Raw genomic sequence first — 20,176 nt, 5'->3', positions numbered from 1 at the left:
GGTGCGCCACTATAGCTGTAAGCACATTGGATCATTGCTAATCCATGCTGCGTGTTGCTAAGCAAAGTCACAGAATAGGGGTGTGGAAGTAGCCATAGCTTTGCTTAGCTGAGAGCACACAAGGTAACCGAAAGTTCATGTGAACGTGTATGAAAACGAACACAAAACCCGGTAAACGGCTGTGCATGGCGCGTACCACAGCTGAAACAGGAAGGATATGGGAAGACAATAAGGAAATGCTGCAGCATGGTAACTGGAGCACAAATGAGTAATTAACACTTAGAAACTCACAGTGGGCCATAGACAACAGCTAACAAGGCTGCTAGCAGCTACCTGCAGAACAGGAAAGGGGAGGTGCCATACAGCAAAGAAAAGAGAACTGTCACAGCAGAACAAAGCAAACCTGCAGTAGGTCAGCTACATAACACATTTCCCAACACAATCCTGGGTTGTGGAAGCACAAAACAAGAAAGCTGGAAGCTGGATGCATGCCTGACAATGGGAGGTGAATCGGGTTGAGAATAGAAGTAAAGTGCAACAGATGAATCATGGCAAACAAGCGTAAGTCAACACCAAAGGCCCCACTGTGTGCATCCTACATAGGTAGCCCTCACCTATTGTACACACAACCGCCACTGGCACAAGGTAAGTCACTACCTAAACAGTAAATTAAGCTATCAGCATGTGTTCATACTGTATGTAAAGGTTCATAGATACATAGGTAGGTACATGCCCAACCGCCAAGGCTACCCATAAGCATAGGCAAAACGTGTTTGCTTTCGCCACCCCATTGCTCAACTAACTGTCCCTCTGTGGAGCAGAGCCCCTTGCGGGATCCCTGGGGTATAGCTACTATTCACCACACACTCTGCAAGGATTCCCTGGAGTGCAGTGAGGGGGTTTGTATAATGTAATCAGGGATGTAGTTCCAAATAATGGGAAGTATCCCTGACAGGAATCTTCACAGATGTGTACATGTTACATAGTATACCTTGAACACAGCTTGCATATATAGGTAGGTCTCCACAGAATAATAAACATGTGGAACACACAGCCACTGAAATGTTCATTAATCACCCTTGCACTACCAGTGCCTGCTCTGAGAGGTAAGACATCACTGCCAGGTTTAGAACACACAGCCATGTACACATTCATCACAATAACATACCACTAAGCTACCTGAGATGTACCAATGGCAGTCGTGTATACTGACAGGATAAAACACAAAAGGTAGGAATGTGTTGAAATAGGACAAACCGGCATGTACCCAATGAAAGGTGTATGTTATATATATCTATATATACATATATATATATATATATATATATATATATATATATATATATATATATATACATCATATATATATATATATATATATATATATATATATATAGAAAGAGAGTGGGAGAGAGAGAGATATGTCAATATATGGGGATATACATATATATGTAGCTATATAGATAGGTTAACAACATCTACATAACCATGGAGGTACATATAAATGGGATACCTACCACATACCAACTGCTTTACATACCGACAAGCATAATCCCGAGGCTTAGGGTCCGAAAGAGCACAGTACCAAAACACCAGATGCACAAGGTGTAATCTCACAATGTTAATGGACAGTTAGCCAGTGCTTCTGGTGTTGCGGTTCGGGTAGGTTACTGTGTGTATGTGTGTTTTTTAGGGCTGTAGTGTGTGTAAGTGTGTGTTCTGTGTGTGGTGTGTGTTCTTGGCGGACTGTAATGTGTGATTGTGGGTTAGCTTTGTGCATCTGTTTGCACGACCTAGGATGTAGAATATTAAAATAGGGGGGTGCAGACACCAACATGGGGGATGTAGGGGGGCTTGTCTACCTGCTCATACGTAGTGTCAGATGGTTTGTTGGGATGTGTTGGGTAGCAGTGTGTCTGTGTGTGCATGTGTGTGTTCCATGTTCATGTTACCTTCATGAGTTACTGTCAATGTTGGTAATGTGGGGTATGGGAGTCTGGTCCCGGTACTGTGTGTGTCGGAACACTGTGGTTTTGGGATTCCGTAGGTCTCCCGTATACAGCGGTTGAAGTTCTCATATATGTGTATAACATAGACCATAGCAATCACACATTCCACCGCTACCAACCTTTATGAACAAAGGATATGGAGGATATATGTCTATACAGTATTATAAATATGTGCTATGGACATGAGCCAATGATAGTATTACCACCTGTCCCACTTTGCGAGGGACACTCCCTCTTTTGGCGGTTGTGTCCTGTCCAAATATATTAAATGTGGCAAATGTCCTGGGATTGTAGGACATAATTATGTCCCATATGCACTGTAATAGTTGCATACAATAGTTATTTCTATATCTAAAATACCTACATGTAACAGGAAACAGGATAAACAACTAAACTGCTACAAGAATAAGCTTATAATTAGGCAAGAAAGGAAAGTTCTATCCCTTGTACTGATCGTGGGTTTGTATCGGCATGTAAAATCAGATGTGTGTCCCGAAAAGGTCCCACTATGGCCATATGAAAAGGTGGCAACCCTAGCCAAAGAGAGTCAGTCACCGACACAACTATGATGATTGCAAATACCTACGACAGAAATACACAGCTATCATGTAGCAACACGTTATTACATTCAAATGTATTACTGAAGGAATTCAAGAACTAACATCACCTACATGCTATATAGGAACCACATAACAGTGCCTTAATGAATCAGCCTCTAATTACCACTGTATTAGTCCACAAAAGGATGTGTGTTCAAATAGGGAAGGAACCCTCATGCACATAGCGATTATGTATAAAATCAGTTCCTACACACCTGCATCTGCTAAGCACACCCACCAACATCACCCCCACACCCAAACATATTTCAATACAAACTGTAATGACATCACAAATCATTCACACACTGTACGACATCTGCAGAAGCCTTAACATACCTTGTCAGAGACACACTAACATGGCCCTATGTGAAATAGCTGCTGTTATACAATGGAACAGCTGCTGATGTAATAGGGTTTGTTTGCACTAATCCCGTTTCAGAGGGTTGTGCATACACCGGGATGTGTTAGCAATTAGTGAGTAACAGCACAGTATGCTACACTTGTACACCAACTCAAGGATGTCTGGTGAGCACACTGTACACCCCATAACAGTTCATGCATAGCCATACGGCCTTGAGCTGGCCAAACATCCTTGCAAGACTTAAACATCTGCAGAAGTATCAGGTACAAACAAACCCTGCATAAGTAGCACTGTTCCAAAATATAACAGCTGTACTCGCATGTAGAACTAAATCGTCTAGCCATTACACACAGTCCACGGGAGTCATGAAGCGAATATATCTCTGTGTGTCTCCATATAGCTGTTGAAATATATTGCAATAACACATCTAGGCCATCTCCCTTGAAAGTAAGGCAAACGGACAACGCCCAAAAGGAGTACTCACTTATACACCACTGTTGCCATGGTATTGGCTAATGGAGTAGCTGCACAGCTGATGTGCATCCAATTAACTACTTTGGAACAGCAATTGGTGGACAGGATGCCACATGTTACCGATATGTAACTAGAAAAGGATGTGTTATCACACATTCAAACCATCTGTATATACCAGTGGAACATTACAAAGAACATTGAAACACAAACGGAAAAGGATTGAATCAACAGTTAACGACACCTCGGGTTACTAATAAGGTATGTAGAACAGTCAGTATGTCTGTGTATGTAGTACTTTTCTGTAGTATTTAAAGTGCACGCAATCCATATAGTGGAAACAGTTATATGGTAGTCATGTATTGTTGAGCATAGCAACGCTTGTAGTATTTGTGTGTACGGCTGTAGGTCACAAGGCAAACACCGCATGCACCAGAAGGGATACTATATAAGGGCTTTGAACAGAAATACTCCTCACCAGCTGATGTCAGTGGCAGGGCTGGTACAACAAATATGTGCTATAACAGGGGATAGTATATGTTGATATATTGTAACTGTAGCCATATGTATGGGTGTTATACAGAGAATAACATGTGGAAGATTGGGCCACTGTGCAAGTATGTTTTGCATTGTGGGATATTGTGCCAATAACTGTGTAATGTACAGTATTGTAGGCAGATATGTATTACAAGCTACATAGCATTACTGTAATGTTAGGCAAACATTAGTTATGTCAATTGGCATTTACAATACACAATAACAGGATACATATGCCTTTTAATGAGCCAACAGTTTATCAGCATGATAGCAAAGTAAAATGGAAGAGCTATTTAACTATCCATGCACATAAGTCATGTAATATGTGCAAAGGTAGGTACTAGGCTGTCTTACCAAGGGTATCTGTAAGCCTAACTAGAGCGTGTTAGCTTTCGCCACCCCCATAGGTTGGTTCCCTGTGCTTCTGAATGGCAGAGCCAATAGTTCCCTGTGCCTCTGTCCAGCAGAGCCACTACATTGATCCCCGAGGTACATGTCTGTCTCCCATCCACATGTCAAGGTTTCCCTTGAAGAGTGCTCATAAGGGGCCCTGCCTGATGTACATTTGAATCATGTGCCAAAGCATAGGGAGTGTCCGGGTCAGGAATCTATCTGTCCAGCACATCCTACTCATCATTGTGGTTAGGTGTATATCCCTAGAGCATGTGGCTCTCAGGGGCTTCTGTTTAGGTGGAGCATATCCAGCAATACAGGGATTGACATGGGCCTTGTATGTCAAGCAGAAATCACCTGTGAGTATGCGGTATGCAACTGAGTACAGCTGGAGTTTCGTAGGTTGGGCTGCATTGGTCATCTGTTTGAGGTCAGTAATCCTCTTGGTGTGGTACTGGTGTGGTCTTCCAAGCTGTTGCAGTTGTCTTGTAAGGTATATCCCAAATGGGGTGTTGTATCCTTTAATGGGTCTAATATGACATGTGTAGAGTCACAATGGCCTCTCTGTTCTGGATGCGAACCCATTAGAGATTAGGGGGGGGCCATGGAGAAGGATATTCTAACCTTGTCATTATGGGCATCGAAGGAGAGATTGCTATCTACTGGGGTTCCCAGATCCCATATTACCTTTTCTGTATGTAGGGGACTAGCAGTAGTCCACGGGTATATCCAAAGGGGATGACTATGCACTTTTAGGCATTCAGCTTGATCCATGATATTAACACCAGGTATCCGTCTCAGTGCGACCCTTTCCAGAGGGTGCTTGTAACAGCTGGGGAAACAATTATGTCCCCTAGTTTGCAGTCATCTGCAGTCCTTTTCAGCCAAAGCCCTCCTGTGCTTGTCTGTATGTCAGAGATGTATATACCGAACATAAGGGGTCCTAGGACTGAGCCCTGGGAGATGTCAGTTGTAACTGGTATACAGTCGGACCTAGGGTATGCAACTCCCACTGTGTGGGTTCTGTCCGTGAGCCACTTTGCAAACCATCACATGATGTAGGGGTTAATGTTCAGGCAGATGGGCATGTTGATAATACCAGAAGGAGGAATGGTGTTGAAAGCCTATGCGAGATCAAGGTAGGCAGTGTGGACCTCCTTACCCTCATCTAATGCCTTGGTAACTGTCTCTATGAAGTCCACCAGGTTTAGGAGGCATGGTCCGGCCTTAACAATGCCAAACAGGGAGGGTCAAAGGTTTGGAGGTACCCAATGTCTCTGTGACAGTGATCCATGCTGTGCACCATAGCCTTGCAGACCAGGCTAGTCAGGCCTATAGGGAAATAGGTCCCGTGGTCCATTGTGGCACCACCTTTGTGGAGTGGGATAACTGTTGCTGTGCGCCATTCAGGGGGCACTATGCCCGATGTGAGGCTATTATTGAACATGGTGCGTAGGTGGGGAGACAGTACGATCTGAAGTTCATGTAAAATGCAGCCTGGGATGTTGTCCGGTCCCATGGATGCTGTGATACTGCCTTTAGAGTGTGCAGCTTTGAGAGGGATCTGTCAGGATGTTGCCAATATGAATTGTTTCTGTAATGTTCATGCCTTTGCGCTGTAACTCAGAGCAGATCTGGTTGTTGACATCGAGATATGTGACATAGCTATAGAATGCTTTGTGGTTGTTGTTGGCATTAGTTGCGTTATAGTTTTCGTAGCTAGCTTTGGAGGATCTTATAAGGGATCTCACCTTCTTACTGAGGCTGGGCAGGGATCTCCTCCATGCATGGTATTGTACTCTTGGATGCAATAGTGTCTTCCTCCTGTAGTACAATATGTTTATGGCAGGGGACCACCAGATTGGTTTAGTTAATTAGGAGTATAGCATCCTGGTTCTGTTTGGGATAGCACAAGCCATGCACTCCTGTAAGTGCTTATAGAGTGTATTTGTGTAGGATTCAGCAGTTGTAACGGTAGTGTCCATCTGCATGGGTGTCATGATGTCCACCATGTCTGTCTTAAGAAGCATGTAGTTGGCCTTGTAGACATATACTGTGGTTCCCTTAATGGGGGTAGGTACGGGATGTGGATATCAACGGTGTTCAGTACATGGTCTGATTGGACCAATGAGGAGTTGGCTTCACGTGTGGAGCACCAGTCACTCATGTTGGTAATGACTAGTTCTAGGAGACTGTTGCCCCTGGTGGGTGTGTGGATATGTTGAGTCAGGGCATTGGTGTTTATGAATTCCAGAAACCGGTGAGCTAATGTGTTGGTACACGAGTAGTTTTCCCAGTTAATGGTGGGGTAGATTCAGTGAGACTTATGTGATGAGTGTGGTGCTGTGCGAATGTGTACCTTCTCCACATGACAGTCAGGGTCAGGCTTGGTTGGAGAGACCTTAACCTCCAGTTTGGCTAGATGAGTGCATCTCTCACAGGTTGGAGTGTTGGGTGGTAGGTGGAGAGGCTTGTCTGTGTACATGAGGCAATGTGTACATTGCCTCAAGATGTCCAGATTCATCAGATAGACAGGTGAGAACACTGGCAGTTGACTCTTGGACATGCCTGAATATAGAACTACATTCACCTAGATAAGTGAAGAAAGTGAGTACAAGAGCTACAATACTCTATGCAAGTGAGAAAACTACGTACAAAACCTGTTCACCCTTACCTGTAGGTAATGAGGAAGATTGAGTGCTATAGTAATTATTAGCTTACATAGTGTTTACAAGTCCTGAACAAGTGCTTAGCATGAATAAGCAATCAAGATGAGGTCTTGGATGATATAAACACATGGCCCCCTCCCCCCAACAGGTACACAGGCATATATCCATGTACACCACAGGGCCCCTGTATCCACGACTATGCAGGTAGAAGCTGCACTGAGTCTGCATGGGACCTGCCCACATCACAGGTTGTATGATACACATATGGCAAAACAAGATGCTCTCCACGTACACATCATGTAAAACATAGCTCCATGTCAGGTTGTGTACACACTGAATGGTGCACACCAACAGGTATCAACCCACAAAGGCGGAGACACCACTGATAATTAGAAGTACTTTACTACTACCCTGTTGAGTCTGGTCTGGAAGGCCATGAACCTTGATCACTTAAGTGATGTCAGCAGTACAGATTTAGATGACAGTATGGTTGATGTCACACTGCATATCGTAACCTTGCCAGGTCATAGGACATCTTCACCCATACTGTGTACCACCTACACTCGATATACTATATGTACATTCCTATGTCACAGGAGTGTTTTGAAACAGGACTGCTGGCAGAACCAACACTACAGAAGGTGTCTGAATAATACGTGATCATCACACCAGTGGCAGTTACAGTATGTCAGGTTAATGAATTTTATTTCCCCTCATTGTAGTCCGTGCCTCACAGACAAACAGAAGACATCTGCCTATTGAAGTATACGAATGACTATGACCTAGGAGCAATAGCTGACTCGCATTGTTACCCCCTATGTTAATAACCCTGGTACCCATGAACTACCACCTAGGCAGCAGTCAACATAATGGACACTTGTGTGTGAAGGTTGCAACTGGGCAGTTGTCTTTCCTGTGATAGCTATGTCACCACACCTGTCAGGTAGTCATATGTGGCAACCCTAATAATGATAGGGTGCCATTCATGAATATAGAGATCATTGTCCAGCCATACAGAACACTCAAGTGACCCATATCAGATCACATATTTCCTTTAAGGGGTATTGGCCATGTGCAGATGGCCTACACCAGCCTTCCCATTCCCCATCTCCACTATGTAGCATGATGCATACCCTGAATAAATCCATGTCCAACCCAGTGATGTTGGACATGCTACACATACTCATCCTGATCTCAAACACATACTTCATGGACATCCACCTACCACATGCTGGACAGATCCTTGTCCCATACACTTGACATAGTCCTGTCATACTATGCATTCCTGTCCATCAGAGCTGCACATCGCTCCCCTCTCAGACATTGTGTGATGACCGCATGGTAATGTATGGTATATGTATCATTAACCCTGTGGATCAGTAATGTGGCACTGCTCCACCTGGCCCCACAGACCCGCCTGTCAGCTACTGCTAGGTAACCTTTCATCCTAGATTCATACATGGCCCATGGCATATAGCCCACTAGTTGACTTTGACTGTACATGCTATAGTTGATATCCATCCCTGCAAATACCATCTGGCTAGCCAGTGTCCCATGTGTATCACATTTGCAACACAGGTGATACATGGCAGGATGTTGAATCACTGTACAGTGCCGTGTAGATGTATATGGCAGAACACATACATGTAAAACCTTATGTGAGCATGTCTTCAGGGTCACAGGTCATGTCTGTTAAGGCAGTGTAAGTCCTTATATGTGACATATACACTGCATCAAGGTTGACTGCATTAATGTAGACACATCCAGCCATGTGCTGGTAGGTAGGAACACCAGTACAGGCAAACTGACATGCCTACATCATGACAGCAACCACATGGAGTATGAGCAATGTAATCATGTGACACATACACATATATGGTGATAATATCCACTAAACATTGAGTGTCACATGTGTGTGACACAAACACGTCAGTGTCATGTAGGTTTGCAAATACAACTATTTAAACTGAATTAATGCAATACACATGTATGTTCAACTGTAGCTCTGTATGTCTCTCTGAGTTACTGTGACCTGTCTGCATCATTATGTCTTCCAGGTATGCCACCTGCAAGGCTTCCCCCTTTTACACGCTTGGAGGATGAGGCCCTCATCCCATACCTACTCGACAATCATGATATCCTGTTCAGCCATGTGTCACAGGATGCACAGCAGTGGGATGCCCTGCAGATGGAACTTTGCAGGAGGGTTAATGATGTGGGTGGCCGCAACTGCACATACCAGCAGGTGCGCTGACACTGTACAGACCTCATTAGATGGGCGAAACAGTGTGCGAATGCAATCGCCAGGTCGCCAGGGAACAAGGTGCAACAGGTGGTGGACCACCAACCCAGCCCCCACTCACACATACCGAGGAGCTATTGGCCAACCTGGGGACACCTGCAGAACCACATCCACAAGCCTTAGCCGATATTGTGGAGGTGGGTGTCTCCCAACCACTGAGCCTGGAGTTGCCTGGTAAGTCAGTACTCCACCTATAACAACTATATTCCATATAGGTGCATGTGTCACTGTACAATATGTAATGTAACATCAAATGCAAGGCATGTATACACACATGCCACATACTATAGTATGCTACTCTGGATATGCACACATGTGCATACACCATAGTATAGTCTAATGTACTGGTGTATGTGTTATGCACATTGCTCCCTGTAGCCTTTATACAGGGGTGGATTATGCTCATACTGCTGTGTTACTCCTATTTAGGTACCTCTGGCATTCCACTGCAACAGCAGCCTGTTGCAGATGAGAGTGTTATTATTTATCAGGAACCATAATGCACAAATCTATCTGCCATGTGGCCATTCACAACATATACACATAATGTATGGTCCTGTCACAATATACAAGTCGGACCAGCAATGCATCACAATGACTACCCATGTGCAACACTTGCATACTAGGTGAACCGTCTCACCAACATGAATCCTCACAAACTTTATTGCCAGATGTGTTGACAGCTATGCATACAATGGTGGAGGTGCTGTTCACTTTAGGGACGTACTACCAATCTGATCTACACATGTGGTGAATACAAACAGTACTACACAGTGGGCTGGAGTATGGCCAGCACACAGGTTTCACCGGTTTTGATCGTAGCCCTGCTATGAATATCACACAATGTGATGTGCTATCTTGACATGTCCATGACATCTATTGACCTGGCTGCTACACTGCCTACCTAACCTGAAAACATATCCCACATACCACCCTTTATCTGCATAACCTTGTTGTCAGTGGAGCATATATGTCATATGGGACAACACAGACATGTGAAATAGATGCCCATCACAATAATTTGGACAACACATGTACACACATGGCCATGGAGGATGGCCAGAGACATGGAGCAACACACATAGTAGACGTGTTGTGCTTGTGTGTACACCCTGTCAAACAATGGCTACACATGGTTCAACCATGGCCTTTGTATAATGGTCATAATGTAGATGTGGAACACTAGACATCCTACTGGACTGTGCACATCTTGTGTAGGCGTAACATCAATCCACCACATAAGATGTGTTGAACATCTTGAGGGTGTTGCAACATGACAGCAGTCACCTGTACAGTATCCACGTCAGGCCACAGATACAGTACATTCTCATTGCTGGTGTTGGACATAAATGCCATACTAGCTCCTCGTGTGTGTGTGTGGTACACAGATGTCATGTGGAACATGGTGAACCGACATGTTCGCCATGTCTGGCCATAGTTGCCAGGCTGCAGCAATATGGTTGCAGATGTGCAGGGGTGTCATCCGTATACCCATCAGTGCCTGTGTCACAACTTCCACATCATGGTTTAGTGTGCATACACCTCAGTGACGTGGTTAACATTCCACAGTATATATGTATTGTATCTGAACACAGTCATGGCTATGAACCCTGTCTGTAACTCACACTGTTTAGCACTAGAGATGCCTCATGATTCCCTGCAATGGCCATGCACAACAGTTAAATTTGCAGGATGTCTGTAGGGCGGACAGACAACACTAAATTGGTACACCATTGCCCCACTGTATATTTGACAGGACACCATTGTGTTAAACATGTATGCATGTCAATGCACACGTCAGCAGATCACATGTCATACTACATGTGATTATCAAGGTCATATGCCACACATCAGGCAGGTGTACTGTTAACCTGTGCTGGTCCACATGGTGTAACACAGGGCTGTATGCTAACCACTACTATAATTGTGTAATTTGCATGCCATCTGCTATGACACATGCATGCTGTTGTGTGCAACCTAGGGATGTATGATAACTACCACTATTATTGCTGTCTGCCATATCACATGCATGTTGCATGCCTTCTGTCATATCACATGCATGTGTGTGTCTATTATATAGATTGTAATGTACAATTCTTGTCTGCCCTCACAGGTGATGTAGGTGCATTGCCCTCCTGCAGTACATCTGATGTTAGTGTCCCCACAGTCTCTAGCAGTGATGATGACCGTATGATTGGGACACGGGCAGTTGTCAGGGGCAGAAACTGTACTATTGGTTGCCATTTCATGTATATCCACCTCATTCCCGCACACATATCCCATACCTGCACATACCCCATCGCCAGTGGCCATCGAGGAAGGACAGTTGGTGCATGGTAGCTTGGAACAGGAAAGTGTGGGGGCTATGGAAGGTGCACCTGCACACCATGGTGTCAGCCAAACTACTGGTGGTGCCCCACATAGGCATGTGGCCAGTGCTGCTCGTAAGATGACCTCTGGCCAACATGCTCCTGCAATACAGAGTGCAGCAGCTGGTGTAACCAGACACATGTTTCAGGCTGTAATGGAGGCACAGGCACGTGCTGAATGGCGAAACAGAGAAGATCAGAGGCTACAGAGTGCTGCTGTCCATTCTTTAAACAACAGCATCCAGGAAATGGTAAATGCTCAACAGTAGATTGCTGATGCTTTGGTTAGACAGTTGGGTGGCATGGTTGGAGTCCTTGACTGTGGCATGACAATATGTGAGCATGAGCTGTCTGTGTTGGAACATCTGGTAGGAGTGAGGCATTGGGCACGTGGATGTAGGCCTGCTACATCACCTGTGCCAGGTCTACATGTACGAGCTACCTCACATGCCTGCTCCCATAGTGGTGGTAGCAGCAGTAGTGCATCTGGTGCTGTGCTGTCCACACCACAACACAGCAGGCCACGTGCACATGGCCTGGGACGTTCCCAACAGGGACACGGTTTCAGTGGACAAGTGATATCAGACAGTACCCAATCTGCAGCTCTGTCTGGTAGTGCCCATGCAACCCCTGGCAGGCACAGGTCACATGTCCATGGCTATACACTGTGAACTGTAAAACCTCACCTGTACAGTCTGCAGCTGTCAATAATACTCCTGTGTAGGCCAGACACATGGGAGAACTGTGTGCATACATACATGCACGCAATGGACACATATGTAAGGCACTGCAACACACACATGCATAACATCCACACATGCCCAATTAGATCAAAGGCCTAAACCCACACACATGATGTCATCCAATGGTGCAGCTTAGGCCTCTGGCAAACATTAACACCCTGTGCATATGATGATGCCTGTGCCACATCCCTGACATCCACATCATCGGTGAAGGGACATGCTCATATGATCTGATGCACAAGGTGAACAGACTAGAATGATATGTGTAGTTTACAAATGTTGAGGAATGTTGACAGGCAGCAAATATACCATGTAGTACAGGTGTACAATGCTGTTAACAGTATGTGTCTTGTGTAACATCAGTAAATGCATGTTGGTCATGATGTTCTGCTGTCCTTCTTCAGGTCTAATTGCACATGCCGGTGGATGTCAGTGTTTGCAGTTAAGTGTCCCATATGTCAATGTGGGCTACTCACAGGTATGTATGAATATACCAGCATGCACCGTGTAGCTGTCACATACCAGTCAGAATGTCCCATGTTACAAACACGTCTACCATTCCAAGAGCATGATAGCTGTGTATTAAGCTACTGTGGCCACAGATGTAACATCCATAAAGGGTGACATCACATATACAGTTACATGGAGTGGTGAGGTAAGAGAGTTGTCTAGCTGATTACAAGGGTAGAGGCCAGTGGGAAGTGTGATGCCTCAATGGGAATCAGTAATACACATTCCCATGACAGGATGCCAACAAACAACTGCACCCACACACTCATGACACATATGTATTCAGTGACACTGTAATACATACACACACTCATGGCTTCACTGACACAGTAACACACACTCACACACAGTTGCTACTGGTGGGATGATGACCCCTGCCTATGTGCAAACCATCATTACAGTACTGTGCACCTACATGATGCGCCACAGAGAATACACATGTACAGGTAGTCAGTACGGCCTAAGATCGGGGACATCAACACGGATAGTAGAATGCATTGCCTGGATGGTGGGAGGGGTCTTATCAGTTCAGTATGATAACATACATCCTCACCCCAGGGACCAGTCAGCCCTACATACACACACTGTGGCATTCAGTAATTAATACACCTATGTCATGCACATACAGATACCTCACATGTGTGAGATACACGCCCCTGCCTATGTCCTGCTTTCTACATTGCAGTCTATACAGATGTGTACATTAGTGTACAGGAGAGTGAGTAACAACTGAGATATATTCCCCACCATACGTGACATATATGGACACACACGCAACCACACATGCCAGTACTGTGAATCTCAGACCTGCCTAGCTCATGTTATGTATGTCAGACGTACAGCAGTATTGCACGCATTACAAACTGTACTGACGCTTCCTGTGCCAACAGTGCTGATATATGCACTACGGACGTCATATCTATTAACAGGTGTCAAGTGATTTACCTTCGCTGTCACCCTGACCGCTGTCTAAGTTGTATGTTATGTCCTTCAATTAACAAAACCATTGCTTACCAGTTACACAGGGTATTGCAGGACTGCTTGTGACACACCTGTGAGCTGCCCACAGCAAACATCCATCTGCAAAGATGCCCCACCACCAGTTATTTCAACACATCTGTCCATACCTGTGGTACATCTTTCTGTACATTCAGCATATCACCATATACAGTTGGCAATGTTGAGGCTGCATTGCAGATGCATGATGTACTAGGATACACCCCACCTGCATACATCAGCAACTGCACACGCATGTTATCTGAATGCACAACACTACGTGTACAGGTGTGTAGGTCCTACAATCCTCACATTTGTTCATGTTTGTAGGCATTGTAATTGGTGGATATGTGTAATGACATACATGCCACATGGACTGTTGTATGATATGATGAGTGACCAGTACAGAGGGGATGTTACCTCTGTCAACACTGATATCACACCTTATGTACTGTTAGCATTCATCAGCCATGGACCTACATTCCATGTGCTTGTGTGTAATGACTGTAGCCACCTGTTTGCACAAAGGACTACAACAGCTATGCTATTTACATGTATGTTGTGTGTGTGGCATGTACATACCCAGGGCAGGTACATGTATGTCATATCCATACATGAGGGTGTGTACAGTAACAGGCATCTGCTAATGGTGGGAAATACCGAGGGCCCCTGGTATGTGTACAGCTGACCTGGTCAATGACAGTGGTATCATTGCATTGCATTACACATGATGCAACTGTGTCAGTACAGCTGTGAATATGGACACTACACGTCTAGCACTGGTTAGCATACGAAAACAATGCAGTTGTCCTGCAGGTGTATGGGAGTTAACCTGTGTTTAGGACATTTGCCTTGGAATGGCACTGTGTGGGTGGATGGAACTTGGGTAATATCCACACTCCCTTGTATCATGGATGCATGTGATATGTGACAAAGGCCTGCCTACTGTCAGCCATGTCATCCAGGAATGACAGCTGATGTTGTGCAAAAGGCCAGTGCCACATATATGTAGAGCAGTGTTCCCGCTAACAATGACAACTATTAACATCAGAGCCCATTACAATGTGTTCTTTATGTCTACCTGTAATAGCATGGCCACTGTGGCCCTCCATGATTAGCATCAGAGTGCATCCCAGTCAGCCCTGTGCTACTAGGAGTATGAGCATGCCCAGTATATCCTTGTGTAGATGGACACATAGTAGTGCATTCCAACCAGCCCTGTGCTACTAAGTGTATGAGCATGCCCAGTATATCCTTATGTAGATGGACACATAGTGCATTCCGAACAGCCCTGGGCTACTAAGTGTGTGAGCATGCCCAGTAACAGCTTGTGTCGGTTATGTGCCTCTGTGTATGGGCATGGCCATTGTAACCCTGTATAGTGGTAGTAGTCATCCATTCCACAGATGGGCATTCTCCAGGTCAGGATGGATTCCTACTTTAAACACACAGGTTCACAGGGATGTACATATTAACTGCCAGCATCCCTGTTGATGTCCGCATTCTCAGACGGTCATAATGACAGCCTTGACATGTGTAGTCTGTGTGGCGCAATTCGTAGGTATGTAGTATTGTAATAGTAATCTGTAAATAGGCAGGTGTTCAGTACCCACCACTGGCGTGTGTGTGTGTGTGTGTGTGTGTGTGTGTGTGTGTGTGTGTGTGTGTGTGTGTGTGTGTGTGTGTGTGTGTGTGTGTGTGTGTGTGTGTGTGTGTGTGTGTGTGTGTCCGTTTGCCTGAAGACTGAGTAATACCTTTATACTGCTCACACTACATACATTTCTTATATCCACCGTTATCAAGGCCGATGATGTCACCCATCTACAAATACACCTCTGGGCATGCTTTGCAAAGCTATGGCCCTACACATTGGTAACCAGGATGTCAGGCCAGATAATGCAGTACCTATCTGTGTGGGACATTGCAGACACTACACCCCTGCACTGCACACCATTGTCAGGTGACGCGATGGCAAGGATTACCCTTCACCCAGCCTTGTACAGCCATCTTGCACAGCCAAACACTACACATACATGGAGCAATGCATAGCTGCATGACAGTACTGGCACCCTGTGTTTGCATGTGGGTTGTGATGCTCCCAACCACAGTCACTCCCAGTATAAACCTCATTGGCATACCAACAGTTGTCAAGCACTTTCACATGTCCTAGCCCATAGAACCTCCAGATATCCCCTGTGGTACATGTGGTCCTGTGCATTACTGTGGTGTGGCAAACTAAGTAGTTACATTGTGTATTTGCTGCCCTGGCAAAGGTGTCAATGTGTGTCAGTTAGAGTGTAGTTGTGGTGACAATGGCATCTGTTCACGTTGACTGACATGTGTGCCACACCTAATGTATGTCTACTATATCTGTTGCAGATGGCACTCGCTCACCTACACACATGTTCTTACAGCACTGCACCATGGCGCCTCTGTGGCACATGTAGTAACATCATGCAAATGTAATAGTAATGACTAGTCAGAGGTTTGCCCCTGTACTATTCAGCATGTGGCAGATGATGCTTATGGTTAAGTCTCCAAGCCCTTCCCTGGTGTACATTGCCTGTCCAGCACACACACTCTCTGGTGGATGTGAAGGTGTACACCTGCACAGCAGCAGCATGTGTATTGTAACACATGGAAATGGTCAGGTGATGTCCTCTGCACCTATTGCAGTCCTCCTCTAGCTGATTGCATGTGGTACAGCTGTGATGGTGTTCCCATAGCCATCTGCATGATAAACACAGTACACTATCTAGGGAAACATGTTATTATCTGGCCATGACAGTCGCTGTGAGTGGTACCTGGATGTGGTGTTCTGACATGGCATCGCAGCTGATATCTGGATGTACCTCAATCATTTTCCACAGTGGGAAATAGCCTAATGACAAGAGGGTGATGTGCCACACAACTACAGCATGTAAGTGTAGCTATGCTGCATTGAGACTACTGTCTACTTAACATGTGTGTGGTAATGGCAATTCTGCATGTTAAAATACAGACATGACAGTACTCTGTTCAAAGGGAACCCCATCTGTAGGGCCATCTGTGAACAGGTCAGTGTGTGCGACCATTGGTTTCCTGTGTTACACACTGAACATACTTCTGTGCACAGCAGAAGCATAGTGTGGGGATTGCAGGCAGTACATGATGATAGGGATGTGTTACTGCCATCGCATCCCTGACTGGACATGTGTCACATGAGACAGTGGTATGACTGACACTGTGTGGGATTCCCAGTGACAAGCCATTGATGGGCAACTGTTCATAGCTGCGGTCACACATCTACTACACATTGTACAGTTGCCATGCGGTATATATGCATGTGTTGTGCTCCCTCTGCAAATGTATGCTATCTGTTGTGTTGGGTTGCTGGTGATATCTATGCATACTGTTGTAGGTAATCCTGTATGCTGTTTTCTATCACTAAGCCATATGTGGGTTTAAAACGCAACACCATAGGCTGAATGGGCTGGTAGGTCCCAGCAGATTTTCCTGTCTCACTTCAGCTGACCATGGCACCGGGCACTAGCACATCTGGGGCTCAGCTATTAACATCAACCTCTGTTGGCTCTGCACCACATTCTGGTGGTACCAACACTGAGAATGGAGCATGTCCCCCTTGGGAGCAGGACCAGACAGGTACATATCTGCTGTCATGCGGTCCCGGACATATAGCATAGGTGGCTCCCTAAGGGGTTACAAAGCCAGATACACCAGTTCAAGGGTGGAGTGTCACATTTACAGGGTGATACTACCCCTCCTGGACAGCCCCCAGCAGTGCTTCCTTTGCAGCTGTGTAGGTGCAGTGCAGTTGCCCATGGCTAGAGACCTCCATCCCAATGTTCCCATGGGCTTTTGAATGCCGAAGACCCATCCCCATCCAGGGTGTATCCCCCCCACATGTGTCATATACTAACCCTGTATACTGTAATTTCTGTGCTCCTACCTATCCTCCACGGCCATACCTACACTCCTTCCTCAACATCTGACCCTCACCTATGGACACATAAGGCCATTCGGCTCCTAGGACACCATCTGCCCTATACATAGCTGTCCATTACACACATGAACCCACTGGACACATGAAACCTTTGTAATATGTATCATAACATACTACTGTTATCCTCACTACTGTCCCTCAGGCACACAGTCCTGCTATGCACATCACTCCTACATGGTCCAGGTACACGTGAGGAGGATGACCCCATTGTAAACAAAACACTACCGGTCCCTCTATGGTTACACCATTTACCTTTGTCATGATGATGATGTTGCACACAACACATTGCAGGAGTACTGTTTACACATAATGATTGGACAGGTACTGTTGTGTTAATGTACATTACATGCACAGAGTGATGTATACAGCCAATGTACAACTATTTGCGTGTATGACTGACACATGTCTGTCTGAGGGCATCTTGTGATCACATAGAGCAACACCACTACATAGTACAGGTGTCACTGGTGTTTCCTGTTTCATTCATTTGTAATGCTTTGTTGCCCCATGGTATGTCCCTGATACATCTCTATATATGTATGTACCTATATGCTGGACATAAACACTCACATGTACATGTACATGATGGGATACATTCCTATACTGTTGAATGACTGTGCTGTATGATATCCTCTGGATACAGCCTCTTACACTCGATTAGCCTCTACATTGCTTAACCAATGCAATATTCACATACTGGTAGCCAAACACGCTTACACCCGTTCGATCCTGCACTTGCTAATGCACCAGTATTGGTGCTTGCATCTGTCACTCACACCCCTGGGTGTGAGTGAGAACCATAATATTACCTTGTGCTGCCTATTACATCATACTACATGACTCCAGTATCGGGACTGGCCACCCATTAGGCGACGGCATCGCATTCGACTGTACAGAATCAGCAGCCTGTCCAGTGACACAATCATATTTGTGAGTACCTCATACAATGTGCTCCCACCTTGTGATGCCTATTACATCAGAATACATGAATACAGTATCAGAAATGGCTGCCTATTAGGCGACGGCATGTCGTTCAACTGTACGGAATCAGCGGCCTGTCCGGAGAATTATTCATATTCATGTGTTCCTCTTAGGCATACCTTGTGATGCCTATCACATCAGACTACATGACTACAGTCATAGCCGGCCTTAGGCATAGGCCAACTAAGGGGCTGCCTGGGGTGCCGCTTTAGTGGGGGCACTTTACCAGTATTTATTTGGTGTAGGTAGACCAGGATGGGGGCACTGGGTGGTGTGGTGGGGGGTGCCATTGTGCCATCTGCCTAGGGCACAAGTTGACCTAAGGCCACTCCTGACTACAGAATCAGGAATGGCTGCCCATTAGGCGACCACATGGTGTTCGACTGTACAGAATCAGCAGCCTGTCTGGTGAATCATTCATAATTGTGTGTTCCTCTTACAATCTGCTCCTATTCTGTAATGCCTATCACACTGGACTACATGACTACAGTATCGGGAATGGCTGCTCATTAGGCTACGGCATGGCGTTTGTACGGAATCAGCTGCCTGTCCAGTGAATTAATCATATTTGTGTGTTCTGCATACACTCCGCTCCCATCTGGCTGATACATGGGAACCGAGACCCTGCATTACAAAGGAGTAGTTGGGTTGTGGTAGCCACATCCCTTGGACGGGTGATGCTACTGCATACCTATTATTGGTTTGCCACCTTCTCAATTGGCCAAGGTAAGACTTTAGGGTTACCACCTGTCCCACTTTGCGAGGGACAGTGCGAAAATAATCAAGACATAACACATGTCCAGATTACAGGACATTATTATATTCTACATTTCATTAATAATTGCATACAACAGTTATTTTATATATGACACTTCTATATGTTATGTAAAGTAGCATAAGCAATTCAAATGCAACTAGATTAAGCTTTTATTTGTGCAAATAAGTGTAATCCTGTACTATGCACGGCTGTGGGTATGTTTAGTCCTGGAATGTCTGACATTTCTACAGAACATGTCCCACTCTGGCCATCTGGAAAGCTGGCAACCCTATAGGACCTGTATGTAGAGAAATCAGACTTTGTAGGGTAACATACCCACAGCCAGTAGAAAGGGGTGTACTTCACTGTTTTGCCAAAATAAAAGGCTACTCTTGTAGCATTATAGTTGCCTATACTGTTACCTATACCATTTAGGTGTTTCAGAGGAACATAATTGTTTTATGCTACTACTACAG

Source organism: Protopterus annectens, chromosome 2.part0, assembly GCF_019279795.1.
Source record: "Protopterus annectens isolate FY-2018-M chromosome 2.part0, PAN1.0, whole genome shotgun sequence".
Lineage (NCBI taxonomy): Eukaryota > Metazoa > Chordata > Ceratodontiformes > Protopteridae > Protopterus > Protopterus annectens.
This window is presented reverse-complemented; position numbering follows the sequence as displayed.